This window comes from Panulirus ornatus, chromosome 56 (assembly GCF_036320965.1).
Source record: "Panulirus ornatus isolate Po-2019 chromosome 56, ASM3632096v1, whole genome shotgun sequence".
NCBI classification, from domain to species: Eukaryota; Metazoa; Arthropoda; class Malacostraca; order Decapoda; family Palinuridae; genus Panulirus; species Panulirus ornatus.
The window spans coordinates 4,539,659-4,564,043 of NC_092279.1; the positions used below are offsets into that span (position 1 = coordinate 4,539,659).

The following is a 24,385-nucleotide window of genomic DNA, read 5'->3' on the forward strand; positions in this document are numbered from 1 at the left end:
TGCGGTTGGGTATTCATTAAGCCTTGTATAAACTAGAGGAAGAAAGGGATGAAAGTGAATAATGCAATCAGGAGGCGAAGATCGGGAGACAGCGAATGAGGCAAGAGATTGGATTACACACACACACACACACACACACACACACACGTCAGTACCACAGAGAGGTGTGGGGAATGTTGTGAGGTATGCCGTTGATGACAGACTACGAGTCATGGTAGAAAACGGGAATTCAAGGATCGTATCGGGGAAAACACGCCTGAATAATATTGCGCTGGGACTATGGAAACAAAGATTGGTCAGGAGGTGAAAGATGACACCCGCTCTGTCCAGATGGAGGGGACTTAATAGTGTGGAAAGAGAAGGTAAAAGAGAAGGTGAGGAGGTTCAGCCTTTCCCAAAAACCCTCAAGTTTCAGGAAATAGTGTGATGACGACCCGTTCAGACAGTGCAGATTGAGAAGGGTAACTACAGGAAGGGAGTGAGTGAGTCGTGGTGGTATTATGCTCTGAAGAATTTATACGATCCCGAACAAATATGTAGTGATGATAAGGAATAATGAGGGTGATAAGTGAAGACAAGTAAGGAATAATCAGGGTGATAAGTGAAGACAAGTAAGGAATAATCAGGGTGATAAGTGAAGACAATTAAGGAATGATCAGGATAATAAGTGAAGACAATTAAGGAATAATCAGGGTGATAAGTGAAGACAAGGAACAATCAGGGTGATAAGTGAAGACAATTAAGGAAAAATCATTGTGATAAGACAATTAAGGAATAATCAGTGTGATAAGTGAAGACACATAAGGAATAATCTGGGTGATAAGTGAAGACAGTTAAGGAAAAATCATTGTGATAAGACAATTAAGGAATAATCAGGGTGATAAGTGAAGACAATTAAGGAATAATCTGGGTGATAAGTGAAGACAGTTAAGGAAAAATCATTGTGATAAGACAATTAAGGAATAATCTGGGTGATAAGTGAAGACAATTAAGGAACAATCATTGTGATAAGACAATTAAGGAATAATCAGGGTGATAAGTGAAGACAATTAAGGAATAATCAGGGTGATAAGTGAAGACAAGGAATAATCAGGGTGATAAGTGAAGACAATCAAGGAATAATCAGGGTGATAAGTGAAGACAATTAAGGAATAATCAGGGTGATAAGTGAGGACAAGGAATAATCAGGATGGTAAATGAAGACAATTATGGAACAATCATGATAAGTGAAAACAATTAAGGAATAATTAGGATAATAGGTGAAGACTGAAGGAATAATCAGGATGATAAATGAAAACAATTAAGGAATAATTAGGATGATAAATGAAGACAAGGAATCATCAGGATGATAAATGAAGCTGTAAAACATGCACTTCTGAGATATGGTAAAGTATTCATAATTTGGAAATTCAGTTGTACAGAGAGACACACACTGGGGGAATCTAGATTCTCACACAGACAGAGCGTCATGGACGCACAAGTTTGTGTATGCGGGGGAAAAAGTGCCAACCTTTCACGTCTCACAGTTGCTATAGTTTCATGGAGCACATAAGGGCCGCCCCATGTTTCGGGTGCAGGTCCTTCGAAACCTGGGCCTGGTTCTCGGTTTGCGAGCGTTGGTCTGAAATTTGCCGTTTTGAGGCCACCAGAGGCCATCCCTGAGTTGCGGACCAGTGAGAAACAAAGCCCACGGCACAGTCGCTGGCTGCCGTGTGGCCATCATCAGCTACACAGTGAAAGAAAGATACATCTAACGCAGTCGCACCTCAATATGCTCGCTGCTTCTGGCTACCCAATTCCAGTTCCTTGAAATAACCCCAGAAACCCCAACTACCCACACCACGCCATTACCACACCACCAGCCTCCAGAGAGAGAGAGAGAGAGAGAAGCACCACCCCCTCCCCACATCTCCCAGCAGACGTAATACAGAGTAGGCACGTACGATACACACAACAATGACTTGTAATGCGCTGAACAACTCCTCCTCCCAACTCACTTTTAAATTCCACTCCACCAGACACACACACACACACACACACACACACACACACACACACACACACACACACACACACACACACACACGTCCCTCTGAATCTACTCTTCCCATCCATGTGTACAAGTGAGGCTTTCGTCTACAATGCTGGACGCCACTCGACACAACATCACTACAGACACAGATTCGACATATCACAGGACCGGACATGCCCAAGGTGCAACTGTCAGATCGTAGACACTAAGCAGTCTCCACATTATCTGCCTTGCACTCACCTTAAACAGACAAACACGCACAAACATCACATTTCACTTGGTATTTCAGCCCACTGGACATGGGCAGATGCCTGTACGGTGCGGGAACTCCATAGAAGGGGTGTTTGAGGGCAGTAAGTTCAGTAAGTAGGATGAGTTTATGAAGTGGAAGAACCCGGGTGTAATACTCTCTGCCTGTAATACACTAATGGTACAAGTTTAGCATATGTTGTATATAAAATGTTATATCTCATTATAAACCTTAGAACTTCTCGAGATCAGAATAGTCTTGTGAAGGAGTAAATATAAGAATATTTTATGAGGGAATTTTGTCGTTGGTGTCTGGTAATGAATGGTGTCAGGATGGTAAAGTTTGTCACTAGACAATCAGGGTAACACATGCAGCCTTATGGGGAAATCCTGCTTCTGGGAAAGGTCGGGTCACGGATAATTGCCTCGCTACAGACTGTCGTAAATCCTTTCCTTGTCGGCAAACAACGACAGTCGTGGGATACAGCGAACCTTGTCGTCTTCGTCGTCGTCATGCGTATGACAAAAACACTTGTGTAATCATTCGCACGTGCGGCACTGGAGGACTTTTAAGAAAAAAAAAAACTTCGAATCTCTATGAATCTCTCTCTCTCTCTCTCTCTCTCTCTCTCTCTCTCTCTCTCTCTCTCTCTCTCTCTCTCTCTCTCTCTCTCTCTCTCTCTCTCTCTCTCTCTCTCTCTTTGATGTTCATCGTCTTGCTGGTATGGCTTGACTGACACTTGTGGTCCACTGTGGTACAGTCCTATTGGCACCCTAACAATGTGAAGTTCCCTCAGTGTACCCCTAGATACACCCCCTTCTCCAACAGGCTACATCCAGGGGCTTCATACATCTACCCTCTTAAAACGTTTTAAAAGCCAAGAAGAGCTAAGCATTTTAAGAGATATGAAAGCATTTAAAAAAAAGAAAAGTGAGGAAGAAGCACTTGGGGGGGCCATGAAATTGTTATGATGCGTGTCGAGCGAGGCAGCTGACTGGCCAGACGCTGCACGGGGACCTCGACTCAAGTGTCCCCACAGAGCGAGTGTAGCCAAAGGGGAGGGACGGCTGTGTGATGGAGTGCCAAGATTAAACTGTTTTTTTTTTTTTTTACTCTTATATAGTTAAGTTGTAGACGTGAGGTGCCCAGAGCTCTCTTACTGTGCCCTGAGTTACGGTCGTGAACTAGGAAATACCATTCGTGCGGTAGTTTGCGTTGAGTCGTATTTTGTTTTGTTGAGCCTTAATAACATAATCGTAAGGTTCATCTATATAAATTTCACAGGATTCAGACGAAAGAGTTTATATGACTTGTACGCTGTCAGCATTACCAGGCGTTATTAGATGCTGCCAAAGTAGAATTTAGGCCAGCTGAAGGTGGTGTCTGATCCTGTCGCAGCGGGCCTTCCAAACATGAATACACTGTGAAGGAAAAAAAATAAAAGAAATAAAAGAATTAAAGGACAGACGCCTCACCATTCTGAATTACTGCGGCCGTGTGTCTTGCTGCACTGTTGTGCTCTCTCTCTCTCTCTCTCTCTCTCTCTCTCTCTCTCTCTCTTGAGCAAGTGCACTGTGGCGTCACCTCCCGAGCATCGGTGTTAGATCTCATGATTAGAGAAAGGGCCTCGCCGGAGCAGAGCATAGCTCGCATGAGGGAGGCCCGCCCTGCGAGCCGTAAGACCCCTCCGCTTTGGGGAGGGGAGAGGGATCCTCCTACTCGCTGCTCTGGATTCTTCCCCTGAAACTGTACGAGTTGCAAGAACTTGGGGAACTTCCTTCTCTCTCTGCCCTAGATTCTTCCCCTGAAACTATACGAGCTTCAAGAACTTGGGGAAGTTCCTTCTCTCTCTGCCCTAGATTCTTCCCCTGAAACTATACGAGCTGCAAGAACTTGGGGAAGTTCCTTCTCTTTCTGCCCTAGATTCTTCCCCTGAAACTATACGAGCTGCAAGAACTTGGGGAACTTCCTTCTCTTTCTGCCCTAGATTCTTCCCCTGAAACTATACGAGCTGCAAGAACTTGGGGAAGTTCCTTCTCTCTCTGCCCTAGATTCTTCCCCTGAAACTATACGAGCTGCAAGAACTTGGGGAAGTTCCTTTCTCTCTCTGCCCTAGATTCTTCCCCTGAAACCGTACGAGCTTTAGGAACTTTGGGAGGGAACTTCGTACTCGCTGCCCTAGATTCTTCCCTTGAAACTCGTCATCAACCTCCTTGGTCTTGCTGAAGCTGCTGGTGTAGCTCGTATTCCTTCTCCCAACTGCCTGGTTGAAGTGGAACCCCAGCTCCTCCTCTGGCCTCCCACACGTGGCGAACTGCCTGACGGCGTAACGTCATGCGGCTGAGGAGGGGGGGGGGGAGTGACAGGCAGCTGCTGTGGGACTACGCATATATGTTTCTTCTACCTCGGCAGACGCGCATTTAGGGAGGAGCTCAGAAGATTAAGTTGGTGCCGAAGGGAACGCTGAAGAGGGCAAAGTATAGAAAGCTAGGACCACCCTCTAGTTGGTGCGAAGACGAGAAAACCATGGGTCGGGGGGAAAGACTTCTCTTTGGCATCGTCACAACCTTGGCTGTAGGTTCATCAAATCAACACCGGTCGAGAGAGCAGCCACCTTACTAGTTCAGTCCCTCACCATAGCGGTCCGGACAATCGATGAGCTCAAATTGTATATTGAATCATTTCATTTCAAAGTTGTCATGATAATTTGTATCTTTTTGATACAGTGAGAGTCAGTTAAGAAAGTGGGCGGTGAGCGAGGGATAATATCCGTCATCAAAGATGGAATCCAGAGCCGATACACTCTCGCCAAAGGTGTCGTTTCATTCGCAGCGTAACCTCGAGCTGGCGGAATACGGTGAATCTTCACTTCACACACACACACACACACACACACACACACACACACACACACACACACACACACACACACACACACGCTGATTCTCCTAAGACAACTGTCGAAACGTGGAGAATTAAATCCAAATAGGGGGCTCGTGTCTCATTGCTACCTTACAAAACATGAAGAATATAGGCAAGTCTGGGGGATGGGGGGGGGGGGGGGTTTGGAGTGTATGGTGTGGGTTTGGAGATTTTTCTAGCCATGGAAAGAGAGGAGGGTTTGTGTGGAGGGCGACCGCGTCTGGGATTAGGTGGGGGAATGGGAGGTGATGTATGAATACAGACAGACGGTGAGTTAAGCGAAGCTTTCGTCTGTGTATACAAGGGAGTAAAGCTTGACTGAGGTCAGTGCAATCAGGAGGGGTAGAACATCAAGGAATACTGAGAACATCGTCTTCTAGACCTGTTGGGAGGGAGGATAATGTGTGTGGGGTGTTCCCGCGATCTCCTTTGAGTCTGTCACACGTGGGAGGAACCCAAATGAATCGTCTCTCAAACGCGGAAATCTCAGCGGAAATTCAGAGACAAAGACAAAAGCTTTTGTTCCTCCGCGTCCATCAGCGGTGTCACGTATCTGACCAGAAGGGGAGTTGCTCTGCAACCTCTCTGGAGGCTTGCGGTATATCCCATGACACAGTGTTCGTGTGGGACAGAAACCGAGTCGATATGCCGCTGAAGTCGTCACGGTGAGCCGGTCACATCAAGGGACACACAGGCGTGTTCTCCTGCGCCCGCCCTCTTACCCCCCCGTGCCATCGAGAGATCCCCACCATGTGGATGTGTCCCCAGAAATACCATCTACTGATGGGGGAGATCCCCGTCCTCTCCCCTGCAATCTAGAGTATGAAAAAGTTGGGAGGAGGGTGGGGGAGAGAAATTACAGGTGGCGACCGAAGCTGCTCCGCCTCGTCCAGCACCCGTGTGAATTGCACAACTGAGTTTGGTTCGAGGCTTGTGTCAGCGCAGGCAGGCTAGGTGGTCAGTCTAAGCCTGACGTACACTGATGACATATGGTCGAAGGCTAAAAGCTGACCCATCAACACACACACACACACACACACACACACACACACACACACACACACCCCAACTCGACAGACAAAGACCGACCCGACGCAACCGTAATCGAAACCTGTCGTGAGACATTTTGAGATACGGTAAGTCAGGGATTTTCATCGCCACGACTTTTCAACTCCGGGAGAGCGGTGGGCGCCCCACGTTATAAGCGCACAGCTCACGAGGGGTTTGTATTTACTGTCGTTCTGAATCCTATTTGCAGTGGCTCTTAGCGGTCCGAACCTCCACAGATTATGGTGGTCACTCTGGTCTGTGTGGGTCTCAGCCATCTGCTGCTTATACCGGAGGAGAATGGACCTTAAACTAGCTGAATCTCCCTCATTTGTCCGGACAGCCCAGCTGCGAGTGGTGGATAATGTGCCCACTGTGAAAGCGTTCGTTGACGCTTTTGTGTCTGCAGTGGGAGCATCCATCGCCCCACACTGGTTACCACTGGGCACCACTGGTCGCTGGTGTGAGTGGGTGGTACTGATCGGCCGGGACTGTTTAACGATGACACGTAACCATCATAACAATAGCTACTGTGTCTCACGCGTGGATTTACAAGTGTGACGGGAGGGAAGGGACGATCCCCTCCTTCCTCACAGTATATACAGACACTCTCCCTCACATTAACCCAATCCCACCCCACCCATCTCGCGAAACAGTGGCAGCATTATCCTCACTCGACTGGTGGCATGCATTAGCCTTTCAGGTACCAAGAGGAAACCAGTGGCATATTGATGCAGTGCATCCCAGTGGACAGGTTTCAACAAGGGGGTCGTCACCGGAGGTACATACATCATAACAAGGGCACAGGGCGCACACGGATCCAGCCGCTGGGGATGGCCGTCCGCCCCCTCTCCCGGGCTGTCAGAAAGGGAATACCAGATCACAGCTTTGAATTGGCTTCCAGGAAACTCCGTGACGCAGGCCTCCAGTCGCTGCTCGCACCATCGATGATTAAAGAGAGTTATGGGGGGTTAGTGATGGCTCCGCGAGCCCTCATCACCCCTGCCCCGACGACAAACTAGTGCCACATGTTAAAAAAAGAGAAAGGCACCGTAGAGACCTTGACAATCGTTGGTCAAGACGCGAGAGATTCCTTAGGACGTAGACCAGAAATGCGTCACTCACTCTTCCCCCAAGTCTCTCGAGCTTCTATGAGGTGGAGGGAGAGGAGTTAGGGAGCGTGGCGTGTGAGGGAGGTGACGGAGGGCAAAGTAGGGAGTGACCCGTGAGTGGCTGGGGGAGTAACGAGGTGCAGCGCAGCGATGGCCATGGACGGGCCCTCAGGTTGAGGGGGAGGTCAGCCGCTCCCACGAACCTGTGACACTGTAACCTCATCCACCCCGCGCTGCAGGTGAGTCGACACGCCATCACCAGGCCCGCCCCAACCGACCGCCGTGGTCTTAACTGACAGGCTTATATATATCTGATCTTCTTCCTCCTCGTCGTGCAATGTCATATTATCAGTGTTGCTCCAGCTTATACTCGTAGGTTAGCCTCCAGGATTTCTCCACAGAGGCCCTTGGATGTCGTGTATATACTCACAGGAGTCGCTGTTTTGCATTGATCGTCCCCTGGAGGAAGACCAGCAGGAGATAACAAGAATGGTAGAGGACACACACCCCTCCCCCGCGCACGCGGGTGGCGGGGCAGACTTGACTAGCTGTGCGTCAGTGAGCCTACGCTAGCAAGCCAGCCATCAGACCGCAGAACCAGAACACGTCACCATTCACTCGAAAGGTTGATTCAGGTATTATCTGAGCTGTGGGAGGATGTCGTATGGTGGGCGGGCGTGGAGCTGACCAGGCTTTTCTCACTCATCCCGTGTGTGTGTGTATGAAACCCTCCGTTCAAAATGGTCTTGTCCGTGCGTGTTAGCCTCCGCCACAGCTGTGTTCTGCACGGCTCGTTGACCCGGGTCGGGTGTGAGTATGGTTGTCCGACGCCCGGATGGTCGACCAATGTCACCCACGGGCCAGAAACCGTAACGTATGGATAGATTATCCTCATTACTAGTCATGTCCGAGGCTTCAGTCACTGTCCGACGTGACCCGTGAAGCCCCCGGCATTGGACCAGCCCCAGTCGATGTCTGCTCGCCACCGACGCCTTGAGTGTACAAGTTGTGTAAAGTGTTCGTGTTTCTCCTCCCAGGGCAGCGAGTGTCGTGTGGTGCTGATGGTCTCAGGGTAACGTATATCGTGGTGGTGGTGGTCTCAGGGCAGCGAGTGTCGTGTGGTGCTGATGGTCTCAGGGTAACGTATATCGTGGTGGTGGTGGTCTCAGGGCAGCGAGTGTCGTGTGGTGGTGATGTTCTCAGGGCAGCGAGTGTCGTGTGGTGGTGATAGTCTCTAGGTAGTGTGTATCGTGGTGGTGATGGTCCCAGGGCAGCGAGTGTCGTGTGGTGCTGATAGTCTCAGGGTAACGTATATCGTGGTGGTGGTGGTCTCAGGGCAGCGAGTGTCATGTGGTGTTGATGGTCCCAGGGCAGCGAGTGTCGTGTGGTGGTGATGGTCTCAGGGCAGCGAGTGTCATGTCGGTGATGGTCTCAGGGCAACGAGTGTCGTGGGTTGGTGATGGTCTCAGGGTAACGAGTATCGTGTGGTGGTGATGGTCTTAGAGCAGCGAGTGTTGTGTGGTGGTGATGGTCACAGGGCAGCGAGTGTTGTGTGGTAGTGATAGTCTCAGGGCAGCGAGTGCTGTGTGGTAATGATGGTCTCAGGGCAGCGAGTCTTGTGTGGTAGTGATGGCCACAGGGCAGCGAGTCTTGTGTGGTGGTTATGCTCTCAGGGCATCGAGTCTTGTGTGATGGTTAAAGTCTGAGGGCAATGAGTGTCGTGTGGTGGTGATGGTCTCAGGGCAGCGAGCGTCGTGTGGTGGTGATGGCCTCAGGGCAGCGAGTGTTGTGTGGTGGTGATAGTCTCAAGGCAGCGAGTGTCGTGTGGTGGTGATGGTCTCAGGGCAGCGAGTGTCGTGTGGTGGTGATGGTCTCAGGGCAGCGAGTGTCGTGTGGTGGTGATGGTCTCAGGGCAGCGAGTGTCGTGTGGTGGTGATGGTCTCAGGGCAGCGAGTGTTGTGTGGTGATGATGGTCTCAGGGCAGCGTGTGTCATTTGGTGATGATGGTCTCAGGGCAGCGGGTGTCGTGTGGTGGTGATGGTCTCAGGGCAGCGAGTGTTGTGTGGTGGTGATGGTCTCAGGGCAGCGAGTGTTGTGTGGTGATGATGGTCTCAGGGCAGCGTGTGTCATTTGGTGATGATGGTCTCAGGGCAGCGGGTGTCGTGTGGTGGTGATGGTCTCAGGGCAACGAGTGTTGTGTGGTGGTGATGGTCTCAGGGCAGCGAGTGTTGTGATGGTGATGTTCACAGGGCAGCGAGTGTTGTGTGGTGGTGATGGCCTCAGGGCAACGAGTGTTGTGTGGTGGTGATGGTCTCAGGGCAGCGAGTGTTGTGTGGTGGTGATGGTCTCAGGGCAGCGAGTGTTGTGTGGTGGTGATGGTCTCAGGGCAGCGAGTGTTGTGTGGTGGTGATGGCCTCAGGGCAGCGAGTGTTGTGTGGTGGTGATGGCCTCAGGGCAACGAGTGTTGTGTGGTGGTGATGGCCTCAGGGCAGCGAGTGTTGTGTGGTGGTGATGGTCTCAGGGCAGCGAGTGTTGTGTGGTGGTGATGGTCTCAGGGCAACGAGTGTTGTGTGGTGGTGATGGCCTCAGGGCAGCGAGTGTTGTGTGGTAGTGATGGTCTCAGGGCAGCGAGTGTTGTGTGGTGGTGATGGTCTCAGGGCAACGAGTGTTGTGTGGTGGTGATGGTCTCAGGGCAGCGAGTGTTGTGTGGTGGTGATGGCCTCAGGGCAGCGAGTGTTGTGTGGTGATGATGGTCTCAGGGCAGCGAGCGTCGTGTGGTGGTGATGGTCTCAGGGCAGCCTGGGTACCACACACTCGAGCGAAGCTTTAAAGTCCTCATTGTCTCACGTCGTCGGCTGATCTACACGACATAATAAGAGTGTTAATATCTGCCTCAGTGAGTCTGATGACACCCCCTCCTGCACAAGCAATCCTGGGAAATGGACAAAAAAAAATGGGGGGAAAAAAAGGAAAAGATGATGGTATTTACGACACTCGCCTGTGTAAACTGTTGATGTGTTTCAAGTGTAGTCTGTGTAGCGGATGTCAGATATTATTTTAACCCGGTTATTAAAGAGTGAAAGCGGGGGCTTATGATGATCCCACTTGCAGAGGAGTCCCGTTTTTATATACATATATGTATATGTCTTCAGTTGCAGCAATATGTAACGCTCTCTGCTTTCTCTTTGTTGGCACGTGTTGTACATTGAATTTTGGGCAGTTGTGCGAGGGATATAACGTACAGAGGTTCGGTGGTTATTCATTGTATATAGTACTGTTAAATGACGTAGTTAACAAAGAACATAAAGTTGGTTATGTGTCTGGCGTAGCCAGGGGGTAAAGCGGGAGAGAATTAGTCTTTGAATCGATGTAAGATGTTTGAGTTGTGGACGCCTCCGTAACTCGAACATACACAGAGCCAGACGTGTTGTTTTGGCTCTGGTCGGACCGCACTCAACCCCCTCCTCACCAGCGGGGTCACATGAGGAGTAATGCCGTCGGTCGCTCATGCAGCTGCTTGGGAATCTTCTTGAAGCGCCGCCGTCGTGCGGCCGCGTAAGAACCACGGGAGATGAGGCGCGGAGTGGATGCGCGGGCAGGGAGGCGGACGGCGGGGAGTGGATGCGCGGGCAGGGAGGCGGACGGCGGGGAGTGGATGCGCGGGCAGGGAGGCGGACGGCGGGGAGTGGATGCGCGGGCAGGGAGGCGGACGGCGGGGAGTGAATTCGCGGGCAGGGAGGCGTACGGCGGGGAGTGGATACGCGGGCAGGGAGGCGGACGGCGGGGAGTGGATGCGCGGGCAGGGAGGCGGACGGCGGGGAGTGGATGCGCGGGCAGGGAGGCGGACGGCGGAGAGTGGATGCGCGGGCAGGGAGGCGGACGGCGGGGAGTGGATACGCGGGCAGGGAGGCGGACGGCGAGGAGTGGATGCGCGGGCAGGGAGGCGGACGGCGGGGAGTGGATGAGCGGTCAGGGAGGCGGACGGCGCGTCGCACAGCACCCCCGCAGCAGAGTCAGGCTGACGGGCTGACGGTGTCAACCCAGAGACACGACAGCAAGTCACTCGACCATGTTGGACTGATGCAGATGGCAAAGGCATCGGTAGTTTGATAGTCTCAAGAGGAGATAAGTCCTGATTGCCGGGATAGTTTGAGTCATCTGTGTTCACTCGGCATCTCTCCCAAGCATATTCATACCAGTTTTATCTTACAGGAGGATGGAAATGCTGTATGCCGACTTAATAATTGTCATTAATGGTCATTAAAGTCATTAAGTTATTACTACAGATGGTTGGTAGACCACACCACCTGTTGGGCTGACGGAGGTGGAGGCGAACCTGAAGATACACGGGGAACTTATCGTCCTGTGGCAGGCCCGGTCATGACTGGTATGTTGATGTATACAGTAGTCAGCTTGAGCTCCAGCGAGTGAGGGTGGACCCAGGCGTCTTAGCTGAGCTCCAGCGTAGCCTCAGTCGTCCACCGTCTGTCCTGTTCATTTGACTGATACATTTAAAATAAACCCTGGATGGTTTTTGACTGGTGGCTGATTTATCATAGGATAAATCTCCCTGCACTTGAGCTACGTTCGGACGCAGTTGTTTGTAGGAGTTACGTTCGTTCACACAGTTGTTTGTAAGGGTTACGTTCGGACATAGTTGTTTGTAGGAGTTACGTTCGTTCACAGTTGTTTGCAAGAGTTACGTTCGTTCACAGTTGTTTGTAGGAGTTGCCTTCGTTCACACAGTTGTTTGTAAGGGTTACGTTCGGACATAGTTATTCGTAGGAGTTACGTTCGTTCACGCAGTTTGTAAGGGTTACGTTCGCTCACAGTTGTTTGTAAGGGTTACCTTCGTTCACACAGTTGTTTGTAAGGGTTACGTTCGGACACATTGTTTGCAGGAATTACGTTCGGACACAGTTGTTTGCTGGAGTTACGTTCATTCACACAGTTGTTTGCAGGAGTTACGTTCATTCACACAGTTGTTTGCAGGAGTTACGTTCGTTCGCACAGTTGTTTGCTGGAGTTATGTTCGTTCACAGTTGTTTGTAGGGGTTACGGTCGCATACACAGTTGTTTGTAGGGTTTTACGGTCGCACACACAGTTGTTTGTAAGGGTTTTACGGTCGCACACACAGTTGTTTGTAAGGGTTACGGTCGCACACACAGTTGTTTGTAAGGATTACGGTCGCACACACAGTTGTTTGTAAGGGTTACGGTCGCACATACAGTTGTTTGTAAGGGTTACGGTCGCACACACAGTTGTTTGTAAGGGTTACGGTCGCACACACAGTTGTTTGTAAGGGTTACGGTCGCACACAGGGGTTTTACGGTCGCACACACAGTTGTTTGTAAGGGTTACGGTCGCACACACAGTTGTTTGTAAGGGTTACGGTCGCACACACAGTTGTTTGTAAGGGTTACGGTCGCACACACAGTTGTTTGTAAGGGTTACGGTCGCACACACAGTTGTTTGTAAGGGTTACGGTCGCACACAGTTGTTTGTAAGGGTTACGGTCGCACACACACTTGTTTGTAGGAGCAGCAGTGTTTACTGTAACAGTATAAAAGCACTTGTGTGTTGTGCCTTTGGTGAGACCAGTGGTGTGGTGTCCTTGCTGCCATGTGTTATGTGCTGGGAGGCAAGGCCAGACCTCGCCCTCAGACGCTTTTCTCTTGTTCATACGAAAAGAAAAATAATACGTGAAGTATTGCAGTTCCTCTCTCTCTCTCTCTCTCTCTCTCTCTCTCTCTCTCTCTCTCTCTCTCTCTCTCTCTCTCTCTCTCTCTCTCTCTCTCTCTATCTATCTATCTATCTATCTATCTCTCTGGTGACCGACGTATATATGAAGTGGTATAAGAGAGGCAGTCCCTCCACATGATCACACTGGGTCCAGCGCTGTGGCATTCTCTGTGAGGGTGATTGGTTTAGCCATCACTCAGCCGTGTGTTGTGTGATGACGGCAGGCCGGGTGTGTGTGTGTGTGTGTGTGCTACCGGGATGTTATCTTGCCCTGATCTTAGAATGAATGCCGTACTGTCTGCCTCACCACCAGTGTGTGTATGTATATTATATATCTTTTTCTTTTCTTTTTTTTTTTTTTTTACGTGGGTTGAGACGCCAGGGGCAGCTGAGGCCCTAATCAAGTCCATCCCATTTGTGCTCTCTCTCTCTCTCTCTCTCTCTCTCTCTCTCTCTCTCTCTCTCTCTCTCTCTCTCTCTCTCTCTCTCTCTCTATCTATCTATCTATCTATCTATCTATCTATACATATATATATATATATATATATATATATATATATATATATATATATATATATATATATATATATATATATATATATATATCCTAGCCTGAGCCAGGTAGTCATTTTTTCGACTAACCCCTAAGGGTGGATGAACAGCTGGGTTGACTGTGGACCGACTGCCGCAATCGTGATTCGAACCTATGCTCTCGACCCTGGGCGGCCCGTGAACGCGGCTTATCCTGCGGCATTCTCGTGTGATCCCTGCTATGATTGTTCTCTTCAGTTGTCAACATAAAATCGATGTATGTCAGTATAATTCTTCCGATTTTCTATATTACTGAATATTATATAGTGTTTATAGCAGGAGAGCGGGAAGGTTTTCGTGTAGTGGCTGTGGTCATGTAATGGTGTGTGGGTTAGGCAACACAGGACGTGGTCGCCTGTGGCCAGGTGACATGCAATATATATTTTTTTTTCCCCATGTAAAGCTCACAGTAGGGGAGAGAGAGGGTGGGGGGGTCTTGGGGTCACTGGCCCGTCCACTGGTTCCCATCCACACGTCCAGGAACATTGGAATGCACCCCTTATGATGGACCTGAGTGAGCGATCTGTATTCTGATGCGGTACAGACGAACGTTCGATGTTTAGGACACATTGATGAAGCTGGTGAGAAATGTCTGTTATAAACCAGCTTGGCCTTGAACTCCATCGTGTGTCAGCGTGACACATATAAACCCACCCTCCGGAGATCACACGGTAGAGAGATAGGTAATACATGCTAAGTTGAACCTGGGATGTGTCATACATATGTTGCTTGAACCAGAACCTGCAGAGAATTGTCGTAGCCACTGTCGCGCGTTTTAAACGCATGAATTACTAGACCAATTGATGGTGTACTGTCGTAACTCTTGCGAGATGGTAGCCAAGAGATTGGCAATGTACGAGATGGTAATTGGAGGTACGTTAGTGGATGAGACAGTGGCCAGAGGTTCGAGGTGGATGAGACAGTGACCAGAGGTTCGAGATGGATGAGACAGTAGCCAGAAGTCCGTGGTGGATGACCTACAGCGAAAGGGATGTATGTATTACGTGTTCTCAAGTGTCACGTTGGAGGAGCAGAGGTGGTGATTGTTGGGCTGATGCCAGCAGTCCACGTGTGTGTGTGTGTGTGTGTGTGTGTGTGTGTGTGTGTGTGTGTGTGCAGCCGGGGGAGAGAGAGAGAGCTACCACGAAGGGAAACGAGACAGACAGCCCAGTGCTGTTTGACCGTCACTCCGTCACTAACCACCTCGATAACCAGATGGTGGTACTACCAGATGGTACCACTTGCCTGGTAGGTGGATGTACACCCCACCTACCACTGTCTGTGTGGGGGGGGAGGGAGTTTACACTCGTGGCCTCATCTCTTACCCTATCTCTGCTGTGACAGTTTCGTAAATCAATTTGCTCCCCTCATGCAACATACTCATTAAGCATCTTCAAGTTGTCCCTCACTTTATGACTGCTGGAGTATTCCCTCGTCCTTCCCGGCGTGGTGTAAAGAGGATCCTGTCTTTTATATCGTCTGGTCGACATGCTCCTTTTACTTATAGAGTATCTGCTTCATTCTAATATCGTCTGAAGTGTTGAGGTACTTATAAGGTGTACTTATGTCTGTCTTTCCTCCTACTTTCTCTTTGGAAATGTGTGAATGTTGACCTCTCCCTGTAGTCTGGCTCTTGTCTTTCGAGTGGCATTCTATTTTTGCATGCTGCTGGACGCCTCTCCATGAAGATCTTCATATCTTCCGAGGTGGAGTGACCAGTTTAGTCACGCGGACTTTGACTTAAGGTCTCATGTCGGCTCTGATCATACATCATCTTTCGATATATTTCTCTGCGTCTCGTGTTCTGGTAGGTGATGTTAATATTGCCCAATGTGATGTAATCTGGTTCCGTTAGCCAGTCTCTCTCGTGAGAGAGTGGGTTGTGTGTCGGGCCTTCTCTCCCTCACATTAAGATAAGGATTATTGCCCTGCATCAAGATGGTATTTACAGCCCCGACCTCAGTCCTTCGCCTCACCTTCATCCCCTTGCGTTTTGGTGGGGTTGAATTTCATCAGCCGCGTATCAGATCAACGCTGCCGCCTCTCAGAGCCTCTCTGTTGGTTCTAGCAGTCCTCACTACTACGTGTTTTGTATACATGATCCGCAAGATATTCGGTTTGATTCGTGGGTAATTACCTATTTTGTACTGCACGGGGAGGGAGTTTTGACGCTCGTGGGGCCCCCATTTCTTAAGCATACCCTACTGCTATCATACTGTTCCTTAGATGTATGTATGATGTCTGCATTGACCATGTCTCCAGTCATATCATACCACCATTTCTTACGATGTAAAAGAACTTCTTGATATCTTTTTGACAATTTTCTTACTCCGTATTATGTTTATGTCCTCTGCTTGCTCGATCCTTACGTCTTTCGAAGAATTGTGTACTTCTGTCCACGTCTTCGATCTGGTGTTTTTGATCACCTAAAGCTTGTGATCAGATCGCTCGTCACTCTTCTCTCTTCCGAAGTAGGCAGATTTAAAGCCTCCGGGCTCTTCCCATAACACGGATCTCTTCATTCTGCCGAGTGTGTGAGTGTTAGAGAGTGAGTGCGTGTGTGTGTGTGTGTAGGTGTGGGTGGGTTTGAGAGACTGTGTGCGCGGGTGTGCTCCTTTTACGTAACAGCAAATATCCCCAGCGAATGGGATAACTTGAGTGAAAGCTGGCCCCCTTCTGGTCGGTACAGTCTGTTTGTTATACACTTGCCTTCGTCAGACGTCTGCGAACACTTGCATGCCTTCGTCAGACGTCTGCAACACTCGCATGCCTTCGTCCGACGTCTGCAACACTTGCATGCCTTCATCCGACGTCTGCAACGCTCGCATGCCTTCGTCCGACGTCTGCAACACTTGCATGCCTTCATCCGACGTCTGCTACGCTCGCATGCCTTCGTCCGACGTCTGCAACACTTGCGTACCCTCGTCAGACATCTGCAACACTTGCGTACCCCCGTCAGACATCTGCAACACTTGCATGCCGTCATCCGACGTCTGCAACACTCGCATGCCTTCAACCAACGTATGCAACACTTGCATGCCTTCAATAGACATCTGCAACACTCGCATGCCTTCAACCAAGGTCTGCAACACTTGCATGCCTTCATCAGAGATCTGCAACACTCGCATGCCTTCATCCGACGTCTGCAACACTCGCATGCCTTCATCTTACGTCTGCAACACTCGCATGCCTTCATCCGACGTCTGCAACACTCGCATGCCTTCATCCGACGTCTGCAACACTCGCATGCCTTCATCCGACGTCTGCAACACTCGCATGTCTTCATCCGACGTCTGCAACACTCGCATGCCTTCGTCCGACGTCTGCAACACTTGCATGCCTTCGTCAGACGTCTGCAACACTCTCATGCCTTCGTCAGACGTCTGCAACACCGATGGGGGCCAGCCTGGCGATGGACAACAGTAGGGAGAAAGTTTTGAGGAAATCCCTGGCTGAGTCATTCACCCGGGCCAGGAGCGGCTTCGGACTGCCCCACACACGGATCCACCCCGCGCGCCCTTGTCTCCCTCCTGCCGAAGGTCGCCTCTCCCGTGGCATTTATCTCCTGGCCCCGGGGGCGCTGATCCGCTCTGTTTGTCAAATGTTTTGCCCCGGCGGTATAGGTCCTGGTGGCCTTACCCTGCTGTGTCCCCATGGCCATATTTGCCAAACGGCTGGGTTCTGGTGGCCATATCTGACACTCAGGTGTGTCTTGGTGGCCATACCTGCAACCCTGCTGTGTACTGGTGGCCATACCTGGAACCCTGCTGTGTACTGGTGGCCATACCTGCAACCCTGCTGTGTACTGGTGGCCATACCTGCAACCCTGCTGTGTACTGGTGGCCATACCTGCAACCCTGCTGTGTACTGGTGGCCATACCTGGAACCCTGCTCTGTACTGGTGGCCATACCTGCAACCCTGCTGTGTACTGGTGGCCATACCTGCAACCCTGCTGTGTACTGGTGGCCATACCTGCAACCCTGCTGTGTACTGGTGGCCATACCTGCAACCCTGCTGTGTACTGGTGGCCATACCTGCAACCCTGCTGTGTACTTGTGGCCATACCTGCAACCCTGCTGTGTACTGGTGGCCATACCTGCAACCCTGCTGTGTACTGGTGGCCATACCTGCAACCCTGCTGTGTACTGGTGGCCATACCTGGAACCCTGCTGTGTACTGGTGGCCATACCTGCAACCCTGCTGTGTACTGGTGGCCATACCTGTCATCTGGTTGTGTCCTGGTGGCCATATGTGCCACGGATGTGTCCCGGTGGCCATATTGAGTCCCGGCTTCTACACACACACACACACACACACACACACACACACACACACACACACACACACACACACACACACACACACACTAAAATCACCTAATTAAAAGCAAGCTGTAGGAATCTGTGTGTAAGGGGGACTTGGGCTACATTTATACCTCACTCGTCGCCAGGGTCACAGTGGAAGAGGACAGTGGAAGAGACAGATTATCTACTGACCAATAATAAAGTAGTAAATAAGTATATGGAGAAGTGAAAGAACGCCAGAAAATCCTTGCACCGTATTCTAGGACAGACCCACAATATACCAGACTTGATTAAGGAGGTCCAGAGGAGGGAAGCGGTGATGATACAACAATTAAAGAGCGGTTGAGTAATGGTGAAAGGGACTCGTAAATGTACCCCCATAGAAGAGAGAGGAGTGAGAGGTGGCATGTCCACAACCATCAGGTTTCTGGGTGAACGTGTTGATATCGTCGCTCTGTTCCATTGTTCGAGAGAACAGAAGCGAGAGAGCGTGTGAGAAACGTACTAGAAAAAAAAGAGACGTCAAGAAGTACTTAGGTAGAATAGGAGTGGCTGATGGGTGCAGTAAAAGTGAGTGATAAAACTTTTTTTAAAAAAGTTGATCGAATGGAAGAATTTTGAATAATTGATGGCAGATGTTTAAGAGATCCAGCCCCCCCCCCCCACGATTGTAAAGCTCCCTCTCCGTACAGTACATATAGTTACAAACACACACGCACACACACACACACACACACACACACACACACACACACACACACACACACACACACACACACACACACACTGGTGACAGGTGAGTGCGGGGTTCGCCTTGTGCTCAGTGTTCAGTGGGTGAAGTGCTGGCTTTCACAAACCTCCCTCTCATCCATACACCTCCTACCTCCTCCGAACTCGCTGTTCCAGGAACTGGTGTATTTACCTGACGTACGTGAATCCATCACTTGTACATGACCATGCATATATAAATATATACCACACACCTGCACGCCACACCACAAACCTATACACCTGCTTAAATGATTACCACACACCCACACACACCTGCTTACATGAGTACCACACATCTACACACCTGCTTACATGAGTACTACACACCCACACATCTGCTTACATGAATACTACACTCCCACACACCTACTTACATGAGTACTACACACACACACACACCTGCTTACATTAATACTACACACCCACACACCTGCAAACATGAGTACCACACACACACACACCTGCCTACATGAATACCACACACCTGCATAAATGAGTACCACACACACACACCTGCCTACATGAATACCACACACCTGCATACATGAGTACCACACACACTCACACACCTACCTACATGAATACCACACACACCTGCATACATGAGTACCACACACCTGCTTACATGAATACCACACACCAACACGCATGAACACTGCTACACACCTGCACACCACATACCTACCCCTCTGCTTGCACGAATACCACGCGCGCACACCTACACACCACACACCATCACGCCTACGTACACGATCACAACCTTCAAGTTTCTAAACCAGTTTCGTGATGTCAGCAGTTGAACAGTTCTTCGAAAGGCACGAAGATAGAGCAGCCAAGGGGGGGTTTTGGGGTTGTAACAGGAAAGTAAAGCAGTATACTTCAAGAAAGATACGAAGATAATGGTCGTATCGTACCAAGGGAAGTGCGCGAGTGGAGTAGATTAAGTGATGTGTATGGTGACAGCGTACGAAGGTTTAAAGGACGTATGATAGACAGAGTTCAAGGCACGGTGACTCACGAGTCCAGAGCTTCCTCTCCTCGTACTCTCTAAATGGGTAAGTACACACACACACACCTGCCCACCTACAATCGCAACCCTGCACGTGTGTGTGTGTGTGTGTGTGTGTGTGTGTATACACCCTCCTCGCCTTCAGGCATGGGTAACATACACCTGCAAACCTACACACCTGCACCCACCATACCAGCACCTACTTTCGACACACCTACACCCCGCCCGCCACACCTGCACCCACCGTACCGGCACCTACGTATCACACACCTGCACTCCACCATACCGGTACCTACACACCACACACCTGCGCTCCACCGTACCGGTACCTACACACCACACACCACCATACCACACACCTGCACTCCACCGTACCGGTACCTACACACCACACACCTATATACCACACACCTGCACCCATCGTACCGACACCCACACACCTTACACACACACACACACACACACACACACACACACACACACACACCAGTACCTACACACCACACACCTATATACCACACACCTGCACCCATCGTACCGACACCCACACACCTTACACACACACACACACACACACACACCAGTATCCAGGTGGGTAGTACCAATAGTATACCTCCCTCGTCAGTGGCTGCCCACTACCTAACAGAGAAACTTTGAGAGGAACATTGTGGACGAGGTAGAGGAGTATAATCCAAGCCCCTTCCCCAAATGCATCGGTTCAGACAAAGGCCACCTAAGCGGACGAAGGGATTCAGAGGGAGAGAGGTAAAGAAGATGACGATCTAAGGATGTGTGAGGGACGGTAGAAGACGCAGTGTCTCTGTAACACAAGTGAGATGGAGTGAGGGAGAAGAGGACGTCTTAGAAAGCTTTGAGGTTTTTGGAGGTAGCACAGAATGAGATGGAGTGAGGGAGAAGAGGACGTCTTAGAAAGCTTTGAGGTTTTTGGAGGTAGCATAGAATGAGATGGAGTGAGGGAGAAGAGGACGCCTTGGAAATGTAACACAAGTGAGATGGAGTGAGGGAGAAGAGGACGTCTTGGAAAGCTTTGAGGTTTTTGGAGGTAGCACAGAATGCCTATGGGTCTTGACCCTCATGAGGCTGAAAGTTCTCTCTCTCTGTGCTAACGATGTTTGTTGTAAACCTTTTCACAAACAGTTTGAGATGTTTTAGGGTCTGCAGGAGAAAGGGCGTGGGAACGAGCAATCATAACCGTCTTATTGTTCATAAGATGATGTCTGTAACTTTTAAGTTTGTATCCACTTTTTGCATCGAGTGGGTAGAAAACTTACCAGATGAAACTGTGTAATGTATGTGGTGAAACATCTGTAATGAATCGACTTTGTAACATCTTATGTAATATCAACCCACTTTGGGGGTCTGGCTGAGACCCTTTGTGACCCCTGTAATCCTTTTGCGCTCCTGCTCACAGGATGAACCTAGGGTGCACCACAATTTTGCAGCGGTTACCCGGCGCAAATCAAATCAGTCACATACCTCTCTGTAAGACTTGCGGACCGGGGAAGGAGATGCTGAACTGCAGACCCCTCTCCCTGAGGACTGTGGCCTGTATGGTACTGGGGGTAAAGACCATCAGAGACCAAATAGACGACATCCTGCGGAGGGAAGACTGATAATTAAGTGAGAGACGACATGATTTCAGGGAAAGGTTGTGTGTGTGTGTGTGACGAACCTCTTAGAGTTCAGTGAGTGATTTCTGTTGTAGGCAAAGGGAGAGAAGGCTGGGTGGATCGTCTCTGTCTGGACTGCGAGAAAGCGTTTGACGCCGTACCGCACATGAGGTTGGTAAGAAAATTTGGACATTGAGTCACTAATATGGAGGAAGATTCCTTCGGTAGATATACGATTACCTCAGTGGAAAGCAGCGGCAGAGGACGCATATCAAGCAAGCCTTCCCGAAGAGGGTCTAAGTCACCAGCGGCGTGCGGCAGGGTCCGGTCCTGGGACCATTGTTCTTGGTCCTCGTGAGTGACTTGCCAGAAGGTTCGGAATCCAACCGTGAACATGTTTGCGGATGATGCCAAGGTGATGTGGAAATTAGGTAGCGAGGAGGATTGCAGCAACGTACAAGAGAAACTTAGACAAACTCACAAGTTGGTGTTGCACATGATCGATGAAATCCAGTGTCAAGTCACGAGGATGGGACACAGTGAGAGAACGCTAGTATACACATAATCTGCCTGGAAATAAGCTTGGGAAATCTATATGTGAGAGGGACCATATAGTCCCAAGCCTGTCCCAGAGTCCCACATTAATGGCAACAGTAAAGGAGACAAATTCTGTTGGCAGATATTACAGTAGTATGATCAAGTTATTTACATCCTACATAAGGCCAAAACTAGAAGTTGTTTCTTAAATTTGGTCAACTCGCATTGAGAAGCACAAAGAGTTGATAGAGAAGGTGCAGAGGAGAGGAACAAAGATGGCCTTAAATTTCCTCGCCATGGGAAAGGAAAGAGTCGGGAGTGATTTGATCACAGCCTTTCGGGATACACCAACACACAACATGAAATTTAGCAAGAAACGGTTTAGAAAAGATGTCTAGAAATACTAAATGATTGTTGTAAGAATGGAGCAAATGGATAAAGATACAGTAATTGTGAAATAGCTTACAGAAGTTTAAAAAGATGTACGGTATGGTAATGGAGAATTCAGACGGGGATCTACGATATATATATATTCCTATGAGTCCACGGGGAAAATGAAACACGAAAAGTTCCCAAGTGCACTTTCGTGTAATAATCACATCATCAGGGGAGACACAAGAGAGAAATATAACAGTCAGTTGATATACATCGAAGAGACGGAGCTAGGACGCCATTTGGTAAACATGGACAATCACATGTTTACCAAATGGCGTCTTAGCTTCATCTCTTCGATTTATATCAACTGACTGTTATATTTCTCTCTTGTGTCTCTCCTGATGATGTGATTATTACACGAAAGTGCACTTGGGAACTTTTCGTGTTTCATTTTCCCCGTGGACTCGTAGGAATATCTTGATCACGCGCAAAAAAAAAAAAAAATTGTGATCTTTTCCAATATATATATATATATATATATATATATATATATATATATATATATATATATATATATATATATATATATATTATTTATATTTATTTATTATACTTTGTCGCTGTCTCCCGCGTTTGCGAGGTAGCGCAAGGAAACAGACGAAAGAAATCTTTCCATCTTTCCACCTCCAATTTGGTCTCCCTCTTCTCCTCGTTCCCTCCACCTCCGACACATATATCCTCTTGGTCAATCTCTCCTCACTCATTCTCTCCATGTGCCCAAACCACTTCAAAACACCCTCTTCTGCTCTCTCAACCACGCTCTTTTTATTTCCACACATCTCTCTTACCCTTACGTTACTCACTCGATCAAACCACCTCACACCACACATTGTCCTCAAACATCTCATTTCCAGCACATCCATCCTCCTGCGCACAACTCTATCCATAGCCCACGCCTCGCAACCATACAACATTGTTGGAACCACTATTCCTTCAAACATACCCATTTTTGCTTTCCGAGATAATGTTCTCGACTTCCACACATTCTTCAAGGCCCCCAGAATTTTCGCCCCCTCCCCCACCCTATGATCCACTTCCGCTTCCATGGTTCCATCCGCTGCCAGATCCACTCCCAGATATCTAAAACACTTCAGTTCCTCCAATTTCTCTCCATTCAAACTCACCTCCCAATTGACTTGACCCTCAACCCTACTGTACCTAATAACCTTGCTCTTATTCACATTTACTCTTAACTTTCTTCTTCCACCTACTTTACCAAACTCAGTCACCAGCTTCTGCAGTTTCTCACATGAATCAGCCACCAGCGCTGTATCATCAGCGAACAACAACTGACTCACTTCCCAAGCTCTCTCATCCCCAACAGACTTCATACTTGCCCCTCTTTCCAAAACTCTTGCATTACCTCCCTAACAACCCCATCCATAAACAAATTAAACAACCATGGAGACATCACATATACAGTACATTCAACTTAACACTGATGCATGTATATAACTGGTCGTGCGGACTAGCCCATTGCTCGACAGAGAACCAAACATTTAAGACGTTAGGCTAAGCTTGAGCGGCCCGTAATTACTGCCTGGGTTTGTTGTCTTTATGGGATGGGCGGGTGGGTTTATAACTAATGTAGTGTGCCGTGCGGGTGGCAGCCCTTCATTATCTTGGACATAAGATAGAGTAATGGTTTATATGGCCGCTGTGGTCGCACTGCGTGTTACTTATGGCAGTGATTACAGCATTTCCTGAGCCACGCGTGTATACGTGTGTGTTTAGTGACGTCACGGATTGGCTACCAGTAGCAGACTGACGCTCCAGGATATCGCCCGATGTTTCCGTTCCCCCCCATCGCTCCTCTTTATTTACCTAGTTGCGTCTGCGTCTGCGTCCGTGTGTCCTTCCCGCGTGCGTGTTTGCGATTGTGTCCTTGCCTCTGCGCTGGGTCCGATGGCGTTTTGGTGTGCCCACAACTGTAGTATGTATATGCCTGAATCAGTCACTCCCATATACTTTATACATTACGTCTGTGGCTGCGTGTGTCT

At 49.2% G+C, this 24,385-nt stretch overlaps 1 protein-coding gene across 3 annotated transcripts in view; it reads left to right on the plus strand.

The window, feature by feature from the left end:
* Positions 1–24,385, plus strand: part of LOC139765849 (cytosolic phospholipase A2-like) — a 144,508-nt gene that overhangs the window by 30,870 nt on the left and 89,253 nt on the right. The gene's annotated exons all lie outside the window — the stretch shown is intronic.